Raw genomic sequence first — 16,005 nt, forward strand, 5'->3', positions numbered from 1 at the left:
AAGATGCCGGTTTGGGCTCAAACAGGGCATCCTTGTTTGTGTTGTTTCTCTCCTTCTGTCACCGACAGCAGGGACCGATGGGGCTGCCACCGAGATGGTAGCCTCGCCGCCATCGGGGTTGTCGAGGAGGGTGGCCGGAGATGGCTTACCCTGGCCGTGTGAAGGGGAGGCGTTCGGGATGGGGGTCGGGTCCCCTATTTTGATTGTCGGGAAGAGGAGAAGAAATCTCTTCTCTCTTCTCAAAATAGAAAAAAAAAATTGGGACACAGGTAAGGGTTCCAATAAACCTCAATATATGATTTTTTAGGAAATTAATTTGGTTAAATTGATCTATTTGATAGGAGAATAGTCCAACGAACAGGAGGGCAATGAGTAGGGTTTTGACATTCAGATTGTAAGGCTATGAGTTTGATTTCTCATTAATTGAGGTAAGAATCCTGTACAGATCATCATCATATATGTTATTTGTTCGTTAGTTTATAATGTTGATTTTTTATTATTAAATTTATGATCGATGAGTTTTCTATGCTTGAGACACTGATATATGGCTTATATGATTTTTTTTTTAACATGAGCATGTTATGAAAAGATTTCTATGATTGATGGTATGAGTCTTATGGATATGACTTATTAATTTGATCGCCTTATAATTCAAAATTAAGTCGATAAAATCAATAATTAAATGAAAAAGATATGGTTTGGTCTGGCCTCGACATGTGGGTCAGCCGGTCAGGAGCTTATGTCTGGGACAGCCTGTCAGGAGCTTATGTCTGGGACAGCCCTCACTGGTTTATACGTGGATCAACTAGTTAGGAGCTCATGTCTGGGATAGCCCATCAGAAGCTTATGCCTGGGACAGTCTCTCACGGACTTTCATACATGGGACAGCCGGTCAGGAGCTCATCTTGAGACAGCCTTGAAAGGCTTTTATGGAAAAAAAAGAGATTGGAAAGAGATTGAAGTATGGTCTGGATTAGTCCAAAGCCAAAAAGGGATAAAAGATTATCAAACCGAAGATGTGAAAAAATGAAACATATAACATGTAATTCAACAATGAATGAAGACTCCACTCGAAGGTATGTGATGATCTATATTTATTAAATGCATGTTTACTTCAATATTCGAGTTATTATATACACACGAGTCTTCACGAAATTGTATTGATTTTAAAAATATTAATTTTTATTTTTTTTATTGGCCCGATGTACATGTGCAGTGATTCTTACGAAGCTGGAGAAGCTCATATTCCCTTCTTATTGTTTTTTTTTCAGACTCACAAGATGCTTAGTTTGGATGGTTTGGACGAGAGCAAATAAGAACTGAAGTCTTTAGTAGTTCAGTTAGTTTAAATTCTCTGATACCAATGAACATTTGAAAAATTGTATTGAACAAAATTTACTTTTTGATTTGAAGTTGTGACTCGGATGATTTATTTACTTGGTTATTTAAAATCTTGAGGTATTAATTATTTAGGCCTTACATAATCCTGAGGACGCTGCTCTAGGGTTTGTGTGGCCGTGTCACGTGGCCAACTCAAGTGCTGGGCTCGGGGCGTGACAGAGTGGTATCAGAGCCTAGGTTTAGGAATCCTAGGATTCATTTCAGAGAGAGAGAATATGGGTAGACCTTTAGATGGAAATTAACTAATATGCGATATTTTCTTAATTTTCTAACTAAAGTGAAACTATGTAGGTTGACATGACACGAGGGATTGAGCATGGGCGTAATCGGAGACCTACTCAATTTGCTGATGGCTTTAATGCTTGGGAGCCAGCTATGTAATAAGAAAATGCTTCATCCTCATCGGTTAATGATGTACCACAACAAGAACATCCTACTGAGCCTGCAGAAGTCACTCCTGGGGTAGAAACTCCAGGAGAACCTAAAATTCAATTTGGGGAACAAGTTACTGCATCTCAGTTAATGCATGTTCTGGTTTAACAACAAGTTACTGCGAGGGAAGATATGAGGAGGATATTAGAGGTACAGCAGGGACAACAACAGCAGATCATACAATAAATATTTTAGGAGCGACAGTTCCAGCAACAACAAGGAGCTAAAAATCAGTATGAACGTCAAATCAATTTGTTAGATTTCAAAAAGTATGCACCACCAGCATTTTCAGGGGCCTCAGATCCTATGGAAGCTGAAAGCTGGCTGAAAGCTGACTGAAAGCAATAGAGAAAGTTTTTCATGCTTTGAGATGTCCTACTGAGGATAAAGTCACTTTTGCCACTTTTATGTTACAAGGTGAGGCAGTCGATTGGTGGGAAATGAAAATTGAAAAGTTAGGGCCAAATGATGAATCTTATACTTGAGAGAAATTTAGAAGATCTTCTATGAGAAGTATTTTTCTCAGAGTGTCCGACTCCATAAATTTTGAGAGTTCGATCGATTGGTATAGGGCCACATAACAGTTGCTCAATATACAGCCGAATTTGAAGAATTGTCGAGATATGCCCCTGCATTAATAGTTGAGAAAAATGTTCGAGCCAGAAAATTTGAAAATGAACTAAGGGATAGAATCCAACAACTAGTGACTGTTTTTGAGCTACCCACTTATAAAGAATTTGTTAACAAATGCTTAATAATAGAAAAAAGACTTAATGATGTCCAAGCAGCAAGAGAGAAAAGTATATAAAAAAGAAAAGATCGAGCAAATGATTCTCAAGGTCAAAATAACAGAACCTTCAAACCAAAGACCCCAAAACCAAGCCAGGTTGCCACTGAAGGTAAGTACAATCTCAAAGAAGCATTATATGTTACAGATGTGGAGGATCCCATCTTAAACGAGATTGCACATGGTCCGAAGGACAATATTACAAATGTGGATGAGATGGCCATAAAGCAATTGTATGCCGCAATGGAGGAGAATCTCAGGGACAGCAGATGTCTCAAAATTTTTCAAATACCCCCGCAAATCGGACACCTCAAGATGTACAAAAACAAGATGGGGGACAACAAAAATCAAGGATCCAAGAATGAGTCTATGCACTTACGCAATAGGATGCTAATGCTTCTAACTCAGTGGTGACAGGTACTGAATCGACCTCCTAATTCTTTTAGTATACATGACATGAAATATTATATGCTTATATATATATGAAAATATAGCCTTGAATGATAAATGAATATTATGTAAATATCTGGCAGGTATGATTAAAATAGCATCCAACGATGTCTATACTCTATTTGATCCTGGAGCTATCCACTCTTTTATATCAACTAGTTTTATTAAGAGGACCAATGAGATGTCTCTTGCACCTTTAGAAAATGATCTTTGTGTTTGCACGCCAAGTGGAGAGGTGATTTTGGTTAATTCAATTTGCAAAGATTGTATACTGAATATTGAAGATAGGGAGATGAAAGCAGATTTATTAGTCTTAGAGATGAAGGACTTTGATCTAATCCTGGAGATGGATTGGTTAGCAGCATATCATGCTACAGTTGATTGCTTCAAAAAGACAATAAGGTTTCAAATCCCAGATCAGTCAGAGTTTACTTTTATAAGTAATAAACCCTTCTTTCACCAGAAGTTCATCTCAGCTATCCATGCCAAAAGACTTCTTAGAAAAAGATGTGAAGGATTTCTAGCCACTGTATTAGACACTCAAGATAAGAAGCTCAAGTTACAGGATATTCCTATTGTGAAGGAATTTTTTGATATTTTTTCAGATGACCTACTTGGATTATCTCCTGATCGAGAGATTGAGTTTTCTATTGACTTGATTTCGGACACTAGTCCAGTTTCTAAAGCTCCTTATCAAATGGCTCCAGCAGAATTGAAGGAATTACAAAAGCAATTACAAGAACTGTTGGACAAAGGATTCATTAGATCTAGTGTATCACCTTGGGAAGCTCCAGTACTTTTTGTGAAAAAGAAAGATGATAGCCTTTGGCTTTGCATAGACTATCGAGAATTAAATAAGATAACAGTACGAAATAAATATCCTTTACCAAGAATTGATGATTTGTTTGATCAGTTGCAAGGGGCACAGGTCTTCTCAAAAATTGATCTTCGTTCTGGCTACCATCAATTGAAGATACAGTCTAGAGATATATCAAAAACAGTCTTTCGAACTATATATGGGCATTATGAGTTTTTAGTCATATTCTTTGGTTTGACCAATGCATCGACAGCCTTCATGGATTTTATGAATCGAGTGTCTGCATCATACTTGGATCAATTTGTAGTTATATTTATTGATGATATTTTGATTTACTCAAAAAGTTCACTTGAGCATGAAGAGCATCTGAGGATTGTATTTCAAACTCTGAGGAGAAAGAAACTGTATGCAAAGCTACAAAAATATGAATTTTGGTTGAATAGTGTTACTTTCCTCAGGTATGTCATCTTCAAAGATGATGTTTCAGTTGACCCAAAGAAAGTAGAGGCAGTAGTCGATTGGAGCAGACCTACTAATATATCGGAGGTGCATAGCTTTTTGGGGTTAGCTGGCTACTATCGAAGGTTTGTGGAAGGTTTTTCTTGTATTGCTATGTCTCTATCTCGTCTAACACAGAAACAAGTAAAATTTGAATGGACAGATGAATGCGAGCAAAGCTTTCAAGAGTTAAAAAGATGATTAGTGACTGCTTCGATTTTAACTATTCCATCCGGAATAGAAAATTTCACTATCTATAGTGATGCTTCTTGTATGGATTTCGGTTGTGTTTTGATGCAAAAGAAAAATGTGATAGCTTATGCCTCTCGATAATTGAAGTCATATGAGCAAAATTATCCTACTCATGACTTAGAATTAGCAATCGTGGTTTTTGCTTTAAAAATATGGAGGTATTATTTATATGGAGAGCATTGTGAGATTTTCACAGATCATAAAAGTTTAAAATATATTTTTACTCAGAAAAAGTTAAATACGAGACAAAGAAGGTGGTTGGAGCTATTGAAGGACTATGACTTGACAATAAATTATCATCCTGGAAAGGTGAATGTTGTAGCCAATGCTCTAAGTAGAAAATCTTCTGGTGAATTGGCTGCTCTAATTACCTCACAAAATCTTATATTGCTTGATTTAGAGAAATCAGGAATTGAAATACGACTACATGATCCTTAAGTTCAACTTGCAAATCTTGTATTACAGCTTACTTTGATTGAAAGGATTAAGACAGTTCAAAAGGAGGATTCAGAGTTATAAAAGGTCATAGAAGCAGTGGAATCTGGTATACAGACAAAATTTTTGACACATAAGGATGGGTCATTGAGGTTTGATAATAGACTATGTGTTCTCAAGGTTCCAGGATTAAGGGACGAGATCCTGGAGGAGGCTTACTATTCGGCTTACACTATGCATCCTGAAAGTACAAAAATATATCAAGATTTAAAAAGAAACTTTTGGTGGTCTGGCATGAAAAAAGATATTGTACAATTTATAGCCCAATATTTGGTATGTCAACAAGTAAAAGCCGAACATCAAATACCAGCAGGACCATTGCAGTCTCTTCTTATTTCTTGGTGGAAATGGGAGCATATTACTATAGATTTTGTGATTGGGCTACCTATAACACTTTAGAATAATAATGATGTATGGGTAATTGTTGATCGATTGACAAAATCAAGTGCATTTCTTACCATTTCAAATTGATCTTTTCTTGAAAAGATTGGTAGGCTTGTATATAGAGTAGATAGTACGACTGCATGGGGTACCAGTTACTATTGTATCAGATCGAGATAGTAGATTTATTTCTCAGTTTTGGAAGAGCCTTCATAAAGCCTTTGGTACTAAGCTAAATTTCAGTACAGCTTTTCATCCTCAAACTGAAGGACAATCAGAACAAACCATACAGATCCTAAAAGATATGTTAAGGGCTTGTGTCATGGACTTGGATGGTGCATGGGATAATCACTTATCATTGGTTGAGTTCGCTTATAATAATAGTTACCAAGCAAGCATTCTGATGGCTCCTTTCGAGGCATTATATGGAAGAAAGTGTAGATCACCCATTTGTTGGGATGAAGTGGGAGAAAAAAAACTGTTGGGACTAGAAATAATACAACAGATGATGAAAAAAGTACACATGATCCAAAAGCGGCTTCGTACAGCTCAGAGCAGGCAAAAGAGTTATGCTGATAATGGAAGAAGGGAGCTGGAATTTGAAGTAGGCAATCATATTTTTCTGAGAGTTTCTCCTACTAAAAGTGTAATGAGATTTGGAGTTCGTGGTAAGTTGAATCCAAAGTATATTGGCCCTTTTGAAATTTTAGATAGGATTGGAGAGGTTGCATATCGGTTAGCATTACCACCGGCTTTATCTGGTGTACATAATGTGTTTCATATATCAATGTTGAGAATTGTATATTCCAGATCCAAGTCATGTGATGAGTTATGAACTTTTGTATCTTCAGAAGGATCTGACTTATGAAGAATATTCAGTATGGATTGTTGACAAGAAGGATCAGGTGTTACGATATCGAAATATTCCTTATGTGAAGATCCAATGGAGCAATCATAGCGAGAGAGAGGCTATATGGGAACTCGAGATAAAAATTAAAGTCAAGTATCCACAACTCTTCGAAAACTCAGGTATGCAAATTTTGAGGATGAATTTTTTTTAAGGGGGGAGATTGTAACGGCCCAGGTTCTTGGGCCTGTAAACCCTTGACGGCCCAACGAAAAAAAAAAATTAAGGAAGAAGACTCCTAATCGGAGTCTTCTTCTTCTCCGTTTCCGATGAAATCGGACTCGAGGAGTCCGGCTAGGGTAGAAGATCTTCTCTATAAAGACCCCATTTCCCTCCCTTAGGACCTTACAATAAAATTTCGAAGAAATTAAAGGAATTTGAGGGATATTTTTAAAAGAGTGCCGTGAGGGGTTGATCGGAAGAGAGGGGCCGTCAGAGCTATTTTTGGCCATCGAAACAAGGTATGTTCTTCTCCCTTCTTTTCGGATTGATCTCTCCGGCCATCGGCGTGCTTGGAAGCCGGTAAGATACCGGTTTGGGCTCAAACAGGGCATCCTTATTTGTGTTGTTTCTCTCCTTCCGTCGTTGGTAGCAGGGACGGGTGGGGCTGCCACCGGGATGGTAGCCTCATCGCCGTCGGGGTTGTCGAGGAGGGTGGCCGGAGATGGCTTACCCTGGCCGTGTGAAGGGGAGGCGTTCAGGATGGGGGTCGGGTCTCCTATTTTGATCGTCGGGAAGAGGAGAAGAAATCTCTTCTCTCTTCTCAAAATAAAAAAAAAATTGGGACACAGATAAGGGTTCCGATAGACCTCAATATATGATTTTTTAGGAAATTAATTTGATTAAATTGATTTAGTTGATAGGAAAACAGTCCAACGAACAGGAGGGCAATGAGTAGGGTTTTGACATTCAGATTGTAAGGCTGTGAGTTTGATTTCTCATTGATCGAGGTAAGAATCCTGTACATCACCATATATGTTATTTGTTCGTTAGTTTATAATGTTGATTTTTCATTATTGGATTTATGATTGATGAGTTTCCTATGCTTGAGACACCGATATATGGCTTATATGATTTTTTTTTTAACATGAGCATGTTATGAAAAGATTTCTATGATTGATGGTATGAGTTTTATGGATATGATTTATTAATTTGATCGTCCTGTAATTCGAAATTAAGTCGATGAAATCAATAACTAAATAAAAAGGATATGATTTGGATTAGCCTCGATATGTGGATCAGCCGGTCAGGAGCTTATGCCTGAGACAGTCCGTCAGGAGCTTATACTTGGGACAGCCTCCACTGGTTTATACGTAGATCAGCAGGTCAGGAGTTTATGTTTGGGATAATCCGTCAGAAGCTTATGCCTGGGACAGCCTCTCACGGATTTTCATACATGGGACAGCGGACTTGGAGCTCATCCTGGGATGGCCTTGAAAAGCTTTTATGGAGAAAAAGAATAAGAGATTGGAAAGAGATTGAAGTATGGTCTGGATTAGTCCAAAGCCAAAAAGGGATAAAAGATTGTCAAACCGAAGATGTGAAAAGATGAAACATATAATATGTAATTCAACAATGAATGAAGACTCCACTTGATGATATGTGATGGTCCATATTTATTAAATGCACATTTACATCAATGTTCGAGTTATTATATACATATGAGTCTTCATAAAATTGTATTGGTTTTAAAAATATTATTTTTTATTTTTTTATTGGCCTGATGTATATGTGCAGTGATTCTTACTAAGCTGGAGAAGCTCATATTTCTTTCTTGTTATTTTTTTTTTCAAACTCACAAGATGCTTAGTTTGGATGGTTTGGACGAGAGCAAATAAGAACTGAAGTCATTAGTAGTTCAGTTAGTTTAAATTCTCTGATACCAATAAATATTTAAAAAATTGTATTGAACAAAATTTACTTTTTGATTCGAAGTTGTGACTCGGTTGATTTATTTATTTGGTTATTTAAAATCTTGAGGTGTTAATTATTTAGGCCTTACATGATCCTTAGGACGCTGCTCTAGGGTTTGTGTGGTCGTGTCACGTGGCCAACTCAAGTGCTGGGCTTGGGGCATGATAAATGTTATCCATTGAAAAATTGTTCTGATATTTCTCATGCCTTCTATTATTTTTTGGTTGCATGTTCAAAATATTTTACAACATAAAATTAATTTTTTATCCAAATTGATTGTGAGTTTCAATCGCAACTTTTTTTTTTTTTTTTTTATAGAATCACAATCTTTTCAACAAAACTTAAATTATTATTAAATTAGTCATCGCTCTTCGTATCCTCACACCTCCTAACAAAATAAAATTGTAGGGTGCAAACATCACTGTATTGTAGAAGTAGGCTATGCTTTGCTTATCCAATCTAATCTTCCTTCTAAATTTGATGACTTTTGAAATAACTAATTTTTTTATTAATCATTTATTCATATGTATACTTGACATTACTTTACCTTAGAAGAAATTATTTAATAAAAAGTTAGATTATAATTTTACTTCGACTTGGTCTTTTTTTGGCTTCTTATAGTCTTTATTTACTTTTGGCTCCTCAGCCAGTATTTGGCTTCCGATGACACCATAGGCATCTTGATAATGTGCATTACTGAATGATTTTTCTTCATAGTCGCCTCCGTCGTTCAAACATGAATCCATGTTTTCTTAGTCTGTGGCAGATATAACAACAGAACTTGGGAAACTTAACAGGAGTGGACCCTGGATGCTGGGTCGTGGTTTATGTTTATTTTTCCCCGGTCATTGGAGGAGATATTTTGCATGCGTTCGAAGACCCGTTTAATATACGGTAGCGTGGTCGTCCTTGTCGGAATCGCAATGGATACCCAGAAGATCATGAGATCCACTTGATTTGCACTGAGCGGTTGTAGGTGTTTAGAGCATGATTTATTTCTTTTCAAACAAGGATGAAGCTTTTGTCCAGTGAAAACGGTTCAGGCAACTTAATTGTCAAGTGAGTACTAAATAATTAAAATTTTTATTTATATTTACAACTAATGATTTTCTAATATTTACGTACTCCAACTAATGATTTTCCAAGTTCAAATATTTACAATTAATGTAACTACGTATGGATACCTGCAGCAAATTGCTATTTTGGTGCCTTCGATAAAGAATATTGTTATCATAACGAAATTTTGTGTTCATTTATGTGAATAACTAACAACACTATAGTGTTAATGATGCTCGATAAGCACAAGCAAATATTAATATGTTAGGTATTTACTTCCTGGAGGAAAGCCTCTCAAGTTAATTCATAAAATGCTTATAAATAGGAAGAATTGATTTTTTTATTTTTTGGTAGTAACAAATAGAAAGAACTAATTGATAACAGATTATTCGACTTGTTAGGATATACTTGCATGATGTTTGCATTTTCGAAACATCTCAAGCGACGCTTTTTTTTTTTTTGCGTGTTGTTAACCGTTAAGTAATAAATTTCGCTCATAATTTTACCATGTTAATATTCCTGCATTTAGCATGCTCCAGATCAAAAGAACTTCTAATTATGATCTCTCGGATAATGGATTTGAAATCATTAATTTACATTCTGCATCAGCACAGAATTTTTGAAATCCTCAAAAACCAACTCTCACCGAGGCGTCGTAGATATTGCGCCTGAACTCTTGCACCAGTTCACTTGGTAGACATTTTTTATATTTTTTTATTCGAGAAATAAAACACGGTGTGTATTCTCCTATCAGAGATACCGTAATTTCCGAACTCCCGCAACTTAGTCAAGTTTGTATTCTCGTCAAAACGCAACAAACCAAAAAAAAAAAAGGGGGGGGGACATTTTAGTAATTTGGCACATGATTCGGTCAAAGTCTAGATGGACGGAGGGACGACCTCAATGAAGTCATTTGTCAAGTTAAAAACAAAAAACAAAAATATTTTTCGAAACTATTGCTACTTCCTCCCCCCGCCCCATGAGTTCTATATATGCCCGTTCTCCATCTCATAGCGCTGCAACCATGGCTCTTCACAAAACCCGGTCCCCTTTTCGTCCCCCTTCCTTCTCTCTTTTCCTGTTCATCCTCTTCTTAGCTCTCCAAACCCCTCTCTCCTTCTCATCTGACACCATCTCTGCCAACTCCTCCATCTCTGGAGACCGGCAGCTAACCTCCAAAGGAGGCAACTTTGTTCTGGGCTTCTTCTCTCCAGCCAACTCCTCCAAAAAATATTACATAGGCATCTGGTACAAAAAAGTCTCAAAGCAAACCCCCGTCTGGGTAGCCAACAGAGAAACCCCTGTCTCAGACCACACCAAATCCGAGCTCAAGCTCTCTGACGATGGAAACTTGGTCTTCCTCAACGAGTCCAAAGCCCAGATCTGGTCCACCAATGCCGACATCTCTCCCAGCTACACTGTAGCGGTTCTCCAGGACTCTGGTAACCTTGCGCTTACAGATGAATCCAACTCCTCCAAGATCTTGTGGCAGAGCATCGACCACCCCACGGATACGTGGCTTCCCGGAGGCAAGCTCGGCCTGAACAAGGTGACCAAAAAGAACCAGCGCCTCATCTCCTGGAAGAGCTCAGTTGATCCAGCTCCTGGGATCTTCTCCCTTGTGCTCGACCCCAATGGAACCAGCCAGTACTTCATTCAATGGAATAAGTCTGTCACGTACTGGTCTAGTGGGACTTGGAATGGACAAATCTTTAGTGGGTTGCCGGAGATGACGGGGAGTTACATCTACCCCTTCACTAAATCCTCAGAATCAGCCAGATGTTGCAAGTGCTGAAGATTGTGCATCAACCTGTTTGAACAATTGCTCTTGCACTGCATACTCATTTGGTGCTGGATGTTCCGTGTGGTACGGGGATTTGATCAATCTACAGGAGCAACACAACAAATCGGATGCAGGAACCCTTTACCTTCGGCTGGCAGCTTCGGAGCTGCCGGATTCCACGAGCAAGAAGCGAACGGTCGCCGGGGCCATCGCTGGTGCTGTTGCGGGCTTGGTAGTTTGCGTGGTTATCATATGGGTGCTGAACTGGATGCGCCGGAAGAGGCAGATGATTCATGCTGTGCAAGAAGTGGGGAGAGCTCTGGTGCCATTCAGATACAGTGACTTGCAGCATTTCACGAAGAACTTCTCAGAGAAATTGGGAGGAGGCGGTTTTGGTTTGGTGTTCAAGGGGTTCTTGCCGGATTCGACCGCCATAGCTGTAAAGAAGCTTGAAGGCCTTTGCCTGCACGGAGAGAAGCAGTTCCGGGCCGAGGTCTGCACGATTGGAACGGTGCAGCATATCAACCTGGTTCGGCTTCTTGGGTTTTGCTCCGAAGGCACCAGAAGGTTGCTGGTTTATGAGTTCATGCCAAAGGGTTCTCTGGATGCTCAGCTCTTCTACAACAATTCGATGGTCTTCGACTGGAATAAAAGGTACCAAATTGCTCTTGGAATTGCTAGAGGATTAGCTTATCTCCACGAGAAGTGCAGGGACTGCATCATACACTGTGATATAAAGCCAGAGAACATACTACTCGATGCAGCCTTTGTTCCAAAAGTAGCAGACTTCGGTCTGGCCAAGCTTTTAGGCCGGGACTTCAGCCGAGTACTGACTACGACGAGAGGAACAATAGGCTATCTTGCACCTGAATGGATAACTGGCGTAGCCATCACTGCTAAAGCTGATGTCTACAGCTACGGGATGATGCTTTTCGAAATTATATCTGGCAGGAGAAACTTGGAGCAGACAGAGGAAGGGAAAGCTACATATTTTCCTACATTAGCTGCGAACAGAATCAGGCAAGGGGATGTCCAAAGCTTGGTGGATCATAGACTTGGGGATGATGTAAATATTGAAGAGCTCGAAAGAGCTTGTAAAATTGCTTGTTGGTGCGTTCAGGATGATGAAAGTTCCAGGCCAACGATGGGACATGTTGTTCAAATTTTAGAGGGCTTTCACGAAATTAGCATGCCTCCTATTCCAAGATCACTTCAAATTCTTGTGGAAGGCCTGGAGAACATAAATTTCTCCTCAGACATGCCGATCACCACCTCTACCGTTTCTCAAGTTAAAAGCGCAGCATCAAGGAGTTCTAATGTATGAAGATGCCCAAGGCTTTAATTTCAAGCGTCCACATAACATTTTGAGTGAGCCCGCTTTGTATCTTTCCGGTAGCATGGCAAAGTAGTACCTTCATGCCAAGTCCATGGCGTGTTGAATTTTTTTAGCAATTATACCGTATGGATTCTCCACTATGCATCATACTGTGCAGTACATCATACTTACTATCTATCGCATGATAGACGGCCATGCACGGCCGCAAGCAATGAACGTACATCCACATACGACTGTCTATCACGTGATGGATGGTATGATATGCACCACACCCGAACTCATTACTATACTAATCATGGCCAAATTATTATGCACTCCGATGCAAAGTTCCACACCCTTCATGTCCTCATGTAATTGAGTGAAGAATAACTTAAATCTTTGTATTTTCTAGATAATGTAAGTTAGAGTATTGCTCATTTTAAAATACCGTAGCTTGGCATATATTCTCTGGTTTTGATTGCTGTAGGCGGTCCTATTTGGCATTAGTCTTAGCTGATTTATGGAAGGTGGAATTTGCATGATGGCATGCACAAACTCTTTTGAGAAATCATTTCATAATTGTTGTGCATCATCTCTTACATTCCATTGATCGAAGTTACCATGTTTTAAGAATCAGAATCTATGGATTCTCCATCCATGCATGCTCTAGTTGTGCAGGTCATGATAAATAGGATGGATTCCTGATGCAAATGGTTTATCATGTATTTTAATATATTAGGATAATGAAAATCATCCACTTTTATATTCATATTGATGTATAGAGTAGAGATCACTAAAATATATAATATTTAATTTCTATATATTTTTTATAACATAAATCATAATTAATGGTATGGAACATTGATTTGAATGTTTTATTATTGACTTTGAACTGGAGAAGTACATATGTTTTTATTTAAGAGGGGCATGGACCATTTTTATAATATGGACGGAGAGGAAGCATTGGGACTAAAACCTATTTTTTCTCTTCTTTTTTTTCCGCTCATAGTCGTTAAACTTGATATATTAATATCAACCTATTTACTAGTAGAATAAATTAAACTTTTTTTGAGTAAAAACTAACTATTTAAACTCTTGAAATCAAATATTCATCAATATTCTCATTAAAAAAAGTACTTCAGCAATATGGTATATGCTGCAACTAAGATATTTTGTATGATTATAAATTACTTAGGTTGTGAATCATTTTCTATCTCCAATCTCCAATCATTTATCTCTCTCAAAATGTAATTGAAATTGACTCTCTTCTTGCACACCAATTGAATTACTAGCATACAAAAAAAAAGCTTAAAAATCAACTTTATTGTTCTTGCCGACATTGCATGGTTTCTTTGATGCCTTGGTAGAGAGTAGCAATTATTGTCTGCACCACTTAGTTTCTCTAGAAAGGTAGGAAAGCTAGAGTTCAGCAGTAGACCTTTCCTTCTCCTCAGCAGTTGGTTAGATAGGCTTTTGGCCTTCTCTCTGACCTTGCTTTCAGAAGTCTTAGGTTGGACTTTATACATAATCAAGATCCTAGGGTATTCTTTATCATTTACTCATACCTCTACATTGTTTGTGTGCTAGATAACTTCTACCCTTGGTGTATTAAAATCTAATTTGATGTTTCTATTTGTGGGGACCAAGCTGCGACTAGGTATGTCATTAGAAATGAAACTAGGCACCTATTTTTGGTTGAGGGTAAGGATTGTTCTTTCCTATTTTGTGCCACATGTTGAACTAGGATTGTACACGATCTCAGTTTGGGCCAGTTTAAGATAAATTTTCAAATCAAATCGACTTGAATCAATTTTATAAAACTGAAATGAAACTAAACTAACCTTATGAAAAAATCAATTTAAACCAATCTGAAATAATTGGTTTGGCTCAGTTCGGTTTATCAGATTATCAGATTTGGATTAATCCGCTATCAACAGATAATCAATGAATTGGCTGCAGTGCATTTTTCTTATTTATATTTTCAATTTTCAAGACTAAAAATGAGTTTTCAGCTAATTGCTAAGATCTATCAATGTCGATATGGTTGGCATATATTGTTTTGGTAGGTCCAAGCATGTAACTTGTAAAGTTTAAGAAAATGAAAAAGTTGAACTGTTTTGGCCCCCTCGATCTAATCTACAGGAAAATTTTAGACAAACCATGATGAGAGGATGAGACATCTTTGATATCAGGTCTCGATATGTCTTATCCAGACCAAGATCATAGAGGTTCAAACTAAGATCTAAATACTCTTACAAATAGAATTTCCACCGATGATAGTAGGAGGGTTTGCCCAAATGATGAACCACTTATGTATAAGTCGGTTTAAATTACTTTTATAGAGATTTAAACCAAAATCAAACCGATTTTTTCAATTTCATAAATTTTCCAACTGAAACTAAATTAAACATGAAAAAATCCAATCTAAACTAAATTGAAATAATTTATTTAAATTAATTTTACGGTTTGGACGATTATTTTGCACATCCTATGCTGAACCACCTGCAATTTGATCTACTATCTCTTCAGCCCTTGTTCACTTTGTGGCACAATAATTTCTTTGAGAGGGATTCTCTTGCCCTTATTTGATGGCTTAATTCTTATTCAAATGCTTGTTCCGCTAGATTTAGGCTTCATTTTATTATCCAACGTATTGGACGACATTGATAGTCTTGGACTCAGCCCCTGTATACCACCAAAACAAGAAAAAAAAAATGATTGTTGGGGGATACCGACCGACCGACCGACCGACTATCGGAGGGTCCGACCGGCTGGCGGCCCGACCGACCGACCGACCACCGACCGACTAACCGACGGCCCGACGAACGACTCTGACTGGCCGATCGTAAGTCGGGCGACAGGCCAACGGACGCCATCAGCGGCTAACTACGGCCATTCCACGGTCCATTCCCGACCGACTAAACCCAGAGGTCCGGTAGCCGACCCACTTGAAGCTCGCCGACCGATGGAGGAGTCCGACGCCACTCTGCTGGCCACCGACCTTGGGTCGGCCGACTCCACCAATCGCCGTACGGCCGCCAGACGTTGTCAGCTCTGACACGGACATGCGGCACAGTTACCTAGGGGCATTGTCCCGCCGAGAGCCGGTCAACCCTGGTGATTAGACGGCTACACGGCGACATGACGTTTTCACGGCGGCTCTGACAGCCTACAGTGAGTTGACAGTTCCTCACTTGTCCGCGCCATTAATGATGGCGCCATACCGCGCTCCACTATATATACCGAGGAGGGCAACAGTGCAAGGGATCGATCCGCCCGTCTCTCCCACATACGCAGGCTCGCTCCTCTCTCTCTCTCTCTCCCGCCCTCTCAGAGCTCTCTGTCTGCATTTCACTGTTGCCCAGTCACCTCTCTGACTTGACCGTCGGAGGGTCCCCGCCGGAGCCGCCTCCGGTCAGTGCGGACTTCCTTTTGCAGGTGCACGCTTCCCGACGATCGGGCGACGAGGCGATTGGCCGCAACAGATTGGCGCGCCAGGTAGGGGACAGCATGACAA

The 16,005-nt window shown here is 39.0% G+C and overlaps 1 pseudogene; it reads left to right on the plus strand.

Moving 5' to 3' along the window:
- The first annotated feature begins 10,298 nt into the window (after positions 1 to 10,298).
- On the plus strand, positions 10,299 to 12,618 carry LOC105050111 (G-type lectin S-receptor-like serine/threonine-protein kinase At2g19130; annotated as a pseudogene).
- Positions 12,619 to 16,005: the final 3,387 nt, after the last annotated feature.

This window comes from Elaeis guineensis, chromosome 2 (genome assembly GCF_000442705.2).
Source record: "Elaeis guineensis isolate ETL-2024a chromosome 2, EG11, whole genome shotgun sequence".
Lineage (NCBI taxonomy): Eukaryota > Viridiplantae > Streptophyta > Magnoliopsida > Arecales > Arecaceae > Elaeis > Elaeis guineensis.